Below are 12,204 nucleotides of genomic sequence, written 5' to 3'. Positions count from 1 at the left end.
GTCCTAGAGCTCTAAAAAGCTGTGGAAATGAGAGCTACAAAAGCTGAAAAAAGGAACGAAAGTTTCAAAGAAAAATGCTGAGGCTGCAGGAAGGAGTTAATAGAATGCAACAAGAAATGGCCATTCTGCCAACAAGAAATGCTTCGATAAGCAAATTAAAATGGTGCAAGCGAGATGGTGTACTGAGGAAAGAGCTAACAGTTCCTTCAGTTCATATAGTGTGTTCCTCAAACTCAAGGAAAGGTTTCCTCCTTCAAAGAAATGTTTCATTCGATGCAGACTTATTTTCAATCATCGCCACCACAATAATTTTCTTTTACCATAACAGAGAAATCTAGCATAGTTTGTTTTTTAGCTTTATAACAGTGCGTTGTCCTTGCAAAGCCTCATTAAATGTGTATGTGTAATGTAGTATGTCAGCGATTCTCAGCTTTTGTTACTTAAGCTGAAAAAGGGTCATTGCGTGAAAAAAAAACACAAGAAAACATAGACATATTACCATAGTTATCAAATCTACATATAAGGAAACACGACAGTAAAATTTTCCACTTTAGAGGAATGTACTTGCCCGCAATAAATATGCTGTCATAGTGTTGTGAAACGTTGTTTGATTGATTGAGCTTTTAAAACATATGGTGGTGTTCGGGTCAGCTACTGCAGAACTCGTGAATAGAAAACAGTAGAAAAACCAACCTCAAGATGACGGAGAGGGAAAGAAGAAAAACCATGCCGAACAAACAAAAAACAAACAGGGTCCACCTGATGGATGTGTCCAGTAAATGAAATGAGTTCAAATGAACATAGACTGTAAAATATCGTTCGTATTGCTTTCTTCATTTTTTTTGTATTTGATAATGTGGACATTTTTTTCGTATGATGGACAGTTTTTGCTTGCTAAAGTTGCAGCTAAGTGCAACGGACAGGACCGAACCCCATACAACAAGGCACACAGTTGCCCTTGGCTGCAACTTTAACAAGTACACGTACGAAATCTCCGAACTCGTAGACCTAGGGTGGCTTTTCCTGACGAGGGAGGGGGATCGTCCATGTTATTGAAGCATGATGGGAGCTTTCAGCACCTCTAATTTAAAATCATTATTATTTGCTATGGCAAAGATTTTCAATAGGACTGCACCGTTTTGCTATGCTAATCAATCTAATTAGTTTATGGGCATTTTAATAATTTACTTCACAAGGAAATGCTTAGCGTCTAAGCATGGTTTGTTTAATGCTGACATGTCCTTTGGTGGAGACAATTCTTGTGCCTATTCGAGGCCATTTTTGGTGTTTGGGTGACGCGCTGGATGCCGACTTCATGAAGGCATTGCCCTGTAAATGTGCAATGCGATGGCATCCTGCACACATGCCCCACCTTCAGTGGAAACTGGTGTCGAATGCTGTGGCATTTCCCTAACATGATGGCGGTAGTCCTGCATTCAGTTACCTACGCACTTATGTAGAATGCTGCAACCTGTAATTATCATGATTATCATGTCACCAGTTATGGATGTCGCATTCAATCCCCTTTAGAAGCATGCAGAGCTGTGCTTTCACTCTCCCAAAGGCATTTTCAACCACGTGTCTTGCATCTGACAGTCAAGCATTAAACTGGTGTCAGAGTATGGCTTCATCATATACGGCTGTAAATGAAACGCTTGGTCACATAGGATGACTAGACCCACGATGATCACTTGCATTGTCTGTATGTACCAGCCCTTGTAGTTGTAATAGTCTGAGCCTTGGTCCTTTGAGAGCACATCTCCATGTGGCATCCGTCCAGAATCCTGAGAGGGTTCTGTTACTCTGTCAAACCGACGTAGGTGGATCTGCTTGTGTTGTGAGCTTCACAAACTGAGATTGTAGTTTGTCCAATCACTAAGTAAAACTCCAAGTACACATAATTCGCAAAATGCCTGCTGACACCAAAAAGGCTCTTCTGCAAATGCTAATAAGCGATAAATTGCACCTGCCACTCTTTTTCAAAGGCACAGCCTGCCTCATGTCCGTGTCTCTCCTAGCTATGCTTTGGCGAACGTCCGCCATGTAGCTGAACGTTGCACAGGTGACGCGATCGTCCCGTTTCGGTTTAAAGAACTCGTCAGCGAGGTTGGGCAGTGTGGTTTCCGACCAAGACGCTGGCCGTCGATAGCTGCGCAGTTGCTTCTCCCTTGTGCACAATCGCAGGGCTGTTGCTGCCAGAATTTTCACCTGTTGCCGTGCTGGTTTCCGCTTTCATCGCTTATCTATCGCGCGCGCACAGCATCGAGGTCACACTGTGTTTTCCTCAGTTGAGACTGGACCCAGCGAACCAACGATGACTTGTGGGCATCCTTAGGACGTTCACCTCCGGACAATAGAAAAGTTGCATTTCCTTTATCATCTCTGCGACGTCTGTGGAACAACCTGTTAAGTTCCAAAGTCACATCCCGGGAGATCCTAGGTAAGTCCTCATAACCTCCCGAACTACATTTTATGGACCTGAAATGAATCTTTTTCGTCGAACAATAAGCGTAGCAGCGCTTTAAAGTAAAACAAAAGACAGCGGGAGAGACCGACAAAACAGCTCACAAAGTTGAAAATATTTCCATGGAGCAGTACTGCAAGCAATACTGCCCGGCGACCATTTTTTCATATTCGAAGACACGCTCCACCAATGCAGACGGTTTTAGCAAAGATGCTCTCACCCTAAGCAGGATAACATGCTCACTTTTCTGCCCCCTCTACCACGTAAGTACGCGGAGTTGAAGGGAGACCTGAGCTCCCAAGGAATTTCCATGGGTAAGAGAGATACTACACATTGTTTGTCACTCGAGGTCCCACAAATCCGAGGGTCCTGTTCGCCTACGAATCAAAATGAAGGGTGAGGTGTCTAAGTTTAATTCTATTGTGTATACAAACAACACCGACATACGGTATTGCTTGGTGCATTAACTCACCATGAATAGAGTATGTGTTTCTTACTGCTTTTGGTTTGAGACATTCAGTTGGTACATCGGAAGTAGTGCTACACGATCCCCATTTCTCTCTCTCTCTTGCATTAAATGATCCATGTAACATCCTGTGATGGATCTGTTTCGGACTATTCTTGAAACAGCTGTGGCGGGAAATGATGCGAATATATGGCTAGTGACGTCCATCCATGAAGTCCCAGAGATGTCCACCGGACATTCATTTCTGTATATGGACATGTGGCTATATTCTGTATCTCCAATGGAGAAGGTGGTCTGTCTGCTTTCGCGCTTCTCCTTGTTGCATATGATATTGCAAGGCAGAAGTGTCCAAAGTAGCTGCCAGTCAAGTGCAGTACCAGTCAACACAACATTGTTAATTCAACGTAGAAAACACGTCGGAAATTAGCTATATTAACGCATAATTAATGCTAGCAGTTAACGTTCATTTAACGTGGGAAATGTCGCCCCTTAAACAGGTTAAATTAACGCCCACCATTCAATGTGCATTCAACGTAATTGAAACGTCATTTGTACGCGGATATAACGTAAATGAACGCTGAGATCACAGTAGAATGTACGTAGACTCCCACCGCTTTTTTTACCATTGCACATAAATGTAAAATTTACGTTATTGTTTTTATTAATATTGCTTATCTTCGTGTTTTTCTTTTCGTGTGCATTTTAAAGTTATTCACTGCTCTTCATATGCACGAGTCGTAACAAACAAAAACACGAAATTGTAGGTTTATTGAAGACCATATACAGTGTTAGTGCTCTAGGTGTCTTGCCATTTTCTTGGATGGACGATTGTTGGCAGCATTCAATCTGTTGCATCATCGCTGTTGCTGCAATGGAAGTAATAAACAAATATTTGAAGGAGCCAGCAAAAAACACCTGTAAAATGCCCGTCACAGATGCAACTGTGCCATTCCATGCATATCTGACTGGAGATCAGAAGACCCAGTTAGGTTCCATTCCTGGCGTCAGCATCTCATTTCCCTGAGTTGTTTGAATTCGTTATATGGCATGTTCGCTTATAGTGCCAACTGCAGAAACCTACAGCAATTTATTCTGAATCATGAACATTCTGATAATTCGGAAACAGGAAATTCTGTTGTTGATGAAAGAGAGAGGGCGCAGACAAGCTGGTGCACAGAGAAGATTGGAACCGGAGACACGGAGACGACAAAATTTCGCTTACACAGCAACGGTTTAATTACAACCAAGCGTTTATATCCCCAAGAACCTCCGGGGGGGGGGGGGGGGCAAGGGGAACGAGCACATATTTTCTAGACTTTTCTGTGTTACACTGTATCACTTTGGGTACGAGTCTATGTTTATAGCATCAAACCAAAAGATCCACGTCCGTCATACCTGCGTCTCTTCCGTATTACCCCAGGGGCACACCTGAAGTAGTTTCTGGCGGCTGAAGCTATTTCTTTGTCTGTTGCTGATGGAAAGGCCCGTCTAACGCAGGCTACAAATATAGGAAAAACAGACACACTGACATTAGAACACCAGCCAAAAGGTAATCTCAAGGAACACCGGCTGTGAGCATACTGATGATCACAGTAGCAAAAATGGTCAAGTAGCTAGGTACGGTAATATATAATCAAGACATTTACCAGTAAGAAGACGTGACAGCGCAAGGCCCTGGAACTCCCTTTTATCAGCATTGTGTCCCGAATAGCATATTTCTGCAGCGAAGTTCATAGTCACAAGCCTCCTCAATAGATTCCGTGTGCACTCAGCACTGCTGGCTCCCCCAGACGTCCAAAGCTGGGACACCTGTACAATCACACGATAGTTAAATTGACCCAGGCTAAGAGCTACTGTTAACATACATAGGCTTTAAAGTTGGTTTCGTCGTTGATTGAAGCTTCGACAGCACGCAGTCCACGCTCATCCGTGATGGGAAGAATGTTGAAAGAATCCGGAACCGTCAGATCCGTGGTTGTGAAGTGATCCTGCAGCATGCTGCGGATACGTCCAGTTTCCCTCTTCAGTTCCTTAGTGTCATCTGAGAGTGCCTCCATTTGATGGAGTAACTTCCTGAACAAACCTGAAAGTATGTGTTACACACACAGCATTAAAAAAAACATGTCGTCATTGCAATGTTGGGGCTCTGCTACTTGTAGCAGATGAAGGTACAGGATATTCTGAGTGCAGAGCAAATTACGGCAGAGAATGCACGTGACAACAGTCCTTACACGGAGTACCCGACACAGATCAATAGAAATCAGCTGCAACCACTCATACTGACTGATGCAAATGTCCAGGTGAATGGATGATATAATTGGCTGCTGCCTTTCCTTGAAACAGTACTCAAGTAATGCATTGAGTAAATGCTATGCTTTCTTCTTCCGGGTCGGGGATATCGACATATATGCAGCGCTCAACCTGACAGTGTGCATTTTCCTTAGGGAGTGGCTGCACTCCTTTTCCTTCAACGGGGGACTTAGCAAACTTAGATGCTATGCACTCCACCTGCCCTCAAGCGTGCATATCTAGAACGTTACATGAAACATCATTGCTGCACATGTTAAATACTGCATGCCAGTATTAACGTCTCATTCTCTATAGAGGGCAATGGACACTCACGGCTGGTGGCCTTGTGAGAGTCTCCCTCCCTCGACGATGAAGCTGCTACAGACACAAGTTAAAACAGGCAAGAAATTAGAATAAAGCAATGATGGCATGCCTTACAACTGAGAGGTGCAATATGACAGCCAAAGAAGATAACCAAACCATGTCCTCCGCTAGCACGCCTCTTCTTGTGTTGAGAGTGCGCATCAGTGTCATAAGCATCTGAAGCATATTGAAAATATAAAAAAAAACGTCTTAGTGCACAAGCTCAACTAATAGTTCCGTAGACAAGGCAAAACGTGCATGATCATACTTGCACCTACCATCTGAAATTGGCACGGCTGACGACGTTTCCGAGATATCTGTAATTGATGCGTGGTCTTTTCTGCAAAATTGAAAGAGCGACATGGTTACTTACCAGAATCCATCGCTGTCGAAAGACGAATAGTACCCTGTGGGCCTTGGGAAGGGGGTGGTATCGATGAGATTAAGGAGCTGGAAGCTGTACAATAACAATAAGAAATATGCATTTGGTAAGAAATGTGGAAATGCGCAATCAAGTTCCATACCCAATGACTCGTCGTCGCCGTGAAGATCAGTTAAATATTCTGCCTCCTCCGCTTCACGTAGTGCACGTTGGTAGTCTGCATCAAATGTTGCAATTTACCATATCACAGTCCGTTTACGTTCCGTGTGACCATATTTTATAACAACATATATTACTCACCCCCCAAAAAATCACATTACACCTGTAGCTCTTCCATGAGCTTTCTGGGTTTTCATGCTTCTCGATAGCCCTTTTCCTTCTCATTTTTCCGTATGGTGGCCAGAGTACAGTCTTCTTGTCTTTAGAGACCCATGTTCTGGGAACAATCTCAACAGTGTTCTCGTCCACAAAGCGCACAACCGCGAATTCACTATGACTTCCGGCACCAGAATGGCCACCCATTTCACCTGCAAAAAAAGAAAAGCATAAAGCGACAGGGCTAATTTAGTATAACTGATGGGCCCCCGCCCACTAAATTCGCCAGCTCACGAACCAAGAACGATTTGGCCAGGTATACATGCATTGCTATATGTTACATCTATCAGTGTTTCAATGACTGTGTACCATTGTTGTTAAAACTGGTTTAAGGTTTTCCTCAACCACGGATACTGGTTTCACGCCCGCGTTAAGTGTACCGAAGCAACTTTCGAGATGGAACGGCTTCGGAAAGAATGGTATAAAACCCAACTTTAATGAAGAGAAGAGAACGGCTAAAGATCGGTTACGAAGGTGAAACGTAGAGTAGAATCCTTCCAGGGTTCCCACTGCCGCATCGAATTGCCACTCCATGTGGAGTCTCGATTGTCTTGTGCGTCATCGCCCTCTCATGCGCGCGCTTTTTTTTTCTTTCATTGTTTTTTTTTTCTTTGACCGCTCCGCTAACACGGCTACCCTAGGCCAACCTGTTGCAACCATAAGTTGCTGTGCCAATTACCAAGTGCCTCAATAATAACTGACCCACAAATAAAATTGTACAGGCGCACTGTAAAGGCTGTAACACGAAAACTGTAGGACTGCTTCAACTGCGTCAAAAATGCGACTCTTTTCAGCGTAACGAAAATAAAACGGAAGTACCAGGTCAGCCAAGTGTATTGTCACATGATATATCATGTATTTATACTCGCTGTACATCACCTACAGATGTGTCAACGGGCAAACAGTCAATTGCCAGCTAAACCGCCAAAAGACACCTGCCATTCGTGTAACCCCTTCGCAGTTTAACCTGACATTTATCCGAAAACGATCGTGAAAAGCATGCTGCTTCTACGAAATGGTATCAACTGTTTATGCACAAGCGTCTAAACATCACTGTAAAGCTGACGCACACCGGGCGTCTATCCCTTACCAAATTTAAAGTAATCGAAAGTGACAAATTTAAATCAAGTATCCTGTTTAAACTGATGAGTGACGAAACTCGTAGAAAACCTGTCGAAATCTCGGTCGTGTTCAATAACTAGAAACGAAAACGTAACTGATCTCATCTGTTTCAATATACTTTCATATAGCCATGTGTATTCAGCGTCCATTGGTAACGGAACCCAACAAGTGCTTATATTCAAGAAATACTGACAAAACAAAAATCTGCACTTACCAGTGCCACACTTGTAAGCCTGGTCTTGCACAAAGATAATGTACGTGTCGATGCAAGGCTGACAAACTAAAAGGATGCCAGCAGATATCCGAGCACCACTCGTAGACGCTTGGTAAAGCGAACGGGCAGGAGTAACCGACGACGGACATCCCATGTACGCGGCGTACGGCTACATTACGCCCTCTCGTTTCGACTCCAGATTGGATATTTCAGTTTATTTTACTTTGCCTGTGATGTCGCAAGACATCTGCCCTGATTTAAATGATTTAAAAGGGATTACGCGAAACTGAACCTGAACTTGGATTAGTTTGTTAAACGCGGCGGATGGTAATTTGCAGGAGCGAAACGCCTAAAGTTTTAAATTTTTAGTGAAAGAGTTAGTTTGCAGCAGCGAAAAGCAAGTTTCGCAGGAAGTTTTGTTTTCAAAAGAAACAAGGTAAGAAGTTAAATTCGGAGCGAATTTGCAAATAAATAAAACTCACTCAATAAAGTATTAATAGTTCTCAGAAGCGAAATGCTAATGTAGAAGGCGTGCTGGATTGGCTTGGCCCAAGCGACGTCAAGCTTGGTGAAGTGCGCCACCAATACGTCAGAACACTATCGATAGTCCGAAAAACTATCGTGATACTATCGAAATTCTGGTTCACTCAATAGTTGGACAATCGATAGTTAAAAACTATCGATAGTATCGCCCGTCACTACCACCGTGGTTTCCGCTTCCGCCAAATGGCGGTTCTGTGTACTGTCAAATATGTCGGAAGGCGTGGGCGGCGTGGGTAAAGGAACCTCGTCAAGACAGGTACAGAGGAACCGCAAGAGACGCGTTGATTCACACTTGCGCGACATATATGCCACAACAGAATCAGCGGACAGTTCTGCGTGTGAAACATCGTAAGTCCCGTAAGATAGCAAACTTTGACCAGGTATCCGTGACACATATACGTTACCATTCTCTCTTTCAGACTTTGCAGTGTACACGCAGACGCAAAACGTTCCCCAGCGTGTCACCAGGGCTTAGATTGGTAATATATCTTTGTCATTGACTTCTCAGCTTGTAATTCTTTGTTCCGCGACGAAAACCCCCGAAACTAAGGAACAAAAGCAGACGCACACCCAGACCAGTCTCGGAGGATTTGGTCATGAATATATGCCACCAGATCCCGCAGTTTTTATCTGTTTTTTTACTATATTTTTGTTTTTCGTTTTCCAATCCAGCTCGGACGGGGCCGCCACCACCGAAACCTACCAGGGGGATGACGGATCAGCTGAAAGGTAGTCACGATACCCCAAAATGTCATTACCGTTAACGGACGGAGGAATTTTCAATTTGATGTATAGCGTACGGCGGCTCATGAGACATATCTCACAGTGAATGTTGATATTTTTGTTCCAATTCAGTTCTCTATAGACATATATAACTCGACATTGCAGGGCGCAGGGTACACAACGCACTAACCTACTGTGCAGTACGAGTGACCGCGAATACGACGTCAGAGACTGGGAAGAAAATTCGTAAGTAACACATTGCACCTCATACTGCATCAAAGTGGTGAGTTTTTGGTCTTAATTTATTTGACGTTGACTTTAGAGTGAGCTGCTCCAGCACTGACTGTGAAGATGCAAGACGGGATGCTGAAAGAAATATGCCTTCTGAAACGTATGTCTTTCAAATGTCATATTAGGTGAAGTGCACCATGCCTCTCACAATACTTCGAACAGAGAGATTTTTCTTTTTTTGAGTGGTGTGATACCTCTTTTCGCAACATGCAGAACGAGAACACGGAAAGACTCAATCACAGCGACGCGACTTACACGTGCACCTCCTGATTTTCTTTCTCGCGCCCTCAATCCTCTCTAGTAAGAATTTGTATTTCCTCCTCACCACCTTCGTTGTCCCCTTTCTCTGATGTACATTAGTATAAATATCTCTACCAAATGTTCAATGCATTGCACCTGATGAAGGACGGACTCCGTCCGAAAGCTTGTTTTTCAGTATAATAAGTGTTTCAATCCCTTTAAATACTTATTTTGTGCCTTCCCCTTAGTAAGACATCGATGTGCTGTGCTACTACAGTGTAATCAGCACACGTGGCATCAGGTGATCACGGTTTCAAATCTTGTCACTGTGATTGACTTTTTCCACGTCCAGATATTTCTATATTTATTATGGTACTTTTGATGTACATATGACCTGTGCTAAGTGTAAATATCAGGTAGTCAGTAAATATCAAAGTGTAAATACATCATGTTTCCTAGATGTTTACTGTTGGGTCACTCCGTGCCAGATGACCCAATGGCTGTGCTTCACCCCTGTCAGTTTAGAATTCAAACATTATCATAGATATTGTACGCTGTGGGAGGTCACTTCCCAGAGTTTTGCAGAAAAATATTCAACTGCTTCTGGTTTACGCGGGCGCGAATTTTGACTCTAGCGCGAAAACATTAGTCTGAAGGAAAGTGTGTAGGGGGCGAACTTTTTCACTTGGGCACTAGGTTATGGCATCGAATAAGAGTATGAGGTCCAGACAATCAGCGAAAATCCATTTTTATCCACTGTTCTGGTCTTTCGCCTTTCAAAGCTGTCCATGTTGTGGGGTTATTTCAAGCACGTTTGTGATTTCTTTAGAATACCTTGCGGGCACACAGGAAACCCACAAAAATTTTAACATGGTTACCACATTCCATACTACAAAGAACACCTATTACGGAAGGTTACTTCGCATTACCTTTCAAGTTATTGAGATCTAAATATGCCACTTTCATCAAAATGGGACATCCTCGTGACAACGTTTTTAAATGGAGCGGTCGACGGAGAACAACCACAGTGAATGCTGGTGATGTGCCCAAGCTCCATCTACAACGTCTCCAAAAGCTGAACCTTTCTTGTAGTGCGAGGAAATTATTTTGGTGTTGTACGTGGTTCGCCGGTGTCGCGCAATCTCTCACTGTCGGCGCACACCGCTGGGCCTGACAGCTGCCGCTCTGCAGTAACGATATAAAATGTCGTTGCTGTTTAAAAGACTAGCATGTTCAACAGCTTTCTGGTGATAGCGTTGTCAGATTTGCGGGAGCAGCTTCTACTGGAAGCACGGAGGGCATAGCATACCATGGTATAACATATACAAAGCTAAGGAGGAGGAACGCACAACCGGGAACACAAGCTTCATAATGGTAAACATGAAAGTACTGATGTTCTGAGGCTGGAACAACATAGAAGGGACGAATACATACAAAGCCTCATCATAATGGTAACCAGCATTTGTACATCATGCAATTCAGAAACGATGATAGCACGTGTCATCCTTTAAACTGGAAAATGTATTTGCATTTATTTTCTTTTTTTTGCATTTGATCTATCTACAGTTAGTCATATTAGATAAAAGATGAAATCAATGTGATTTACAGGCCATGATTAGTTTGAACGCTTCTTTTCTATATACTGTATCTATATTTGTTCGTTCGGTGCGAAATCGATAGCTTATAGCACGGGACACCGGCAGACTTTCGTCACCTTCCAGGTTAAGGCTGATTATAAGAGCCTTTGTTATCAGAAGGTTAAGATAAGTGTGCTGTATTGACAACCAGTGACCCAGGTACACATGTTCCTCTGTTATTATCACAGAAGTCATATTATTCATGCACCAAAATGCAAAAATGAACTGTCGTGGTATTTACCACACAGAACCACGTGGAGCCGCATAACCTCCCGATGCTTCCCATTCGGCCACGCTACGTTGCTACAAAATATGTTATCTCGACGACGTACACAAACAAGTTTACCCTTTCAGTGTTTTCTTGTGACAGCTCTACAGCTGGTGAGTTCACAGCCCCCAGGGCGAATTGAGTATCATACCCGCAAACAAGACACATAACCGGAATGCATCAGGATCTCCCCCTACCTCCGTCCAGTAGGAAGTGCGTCATGGACTTTGCACATCGGCTGCTTCAGTTCAAGAATATGGGCTGCAGTCTCGACGCACACACTCCTCTGCCAAAATACACAGAATGCGATTATACACGGGCGTGGTATACCGCACCGCTTCAATCGCCTTCGTCATTGAGACACCGAGAATATCTTTCCAACAGAGCCTAAAGTGATTGTTGCATAACTTAGAGGAGGACGATGGGCGACCAGGTGCATGGGATTGCGATGAGCGCGCGGCGCCTGGCTCGAGTTGGGATTCTGGGCACTTGTTGATTAAAGCTTGTTGGGGTTAGTCATCTGGAGCCTCGGTCCGTCTGTCTCATTTACGTAACATATTTTGGTGCCGAAACCCGGGATTCGGACCGCGCTCCGGATGTCAAGCGAAGCACTCGACGGCCTACTGCGTACTCGGGCAGGAACCCGCGACGGGGTCACCCATGCCACCGAACATCTCGCCGTACTTCTGTCTCGACCGGTAAAAGCCAAGGCAGCAATTGAAGCACACCTCCGATGCCTGATTGCCGGGAAGGCAGCCCTTGCGAAGCTGGATGCCCAGGTCATGGGTTTGATAAGTGATGAGAGATTCGATGACGAACTGCAACTC

The sequence above is a fragment of the Ornithodoros turicata genome, unplaced genomic scaffold (assembly GCF_037126465.1).
Source record: "Ornithodoros turicata isolate Travis unplaced genomic scaffold, ASM3712646v1 Chromosome17, whole genome shotgun sequence".
NCBI classification, from domain to species: domain Eukaryota; kingdom Metazoa; phylum Arthropoda; class Arachnida; order Ixodida; family Argasidae; genus Ornithodoros; species Ornithodoros turicata.
Note: the sequence above shows the minus strand (reverse complement) of the source record.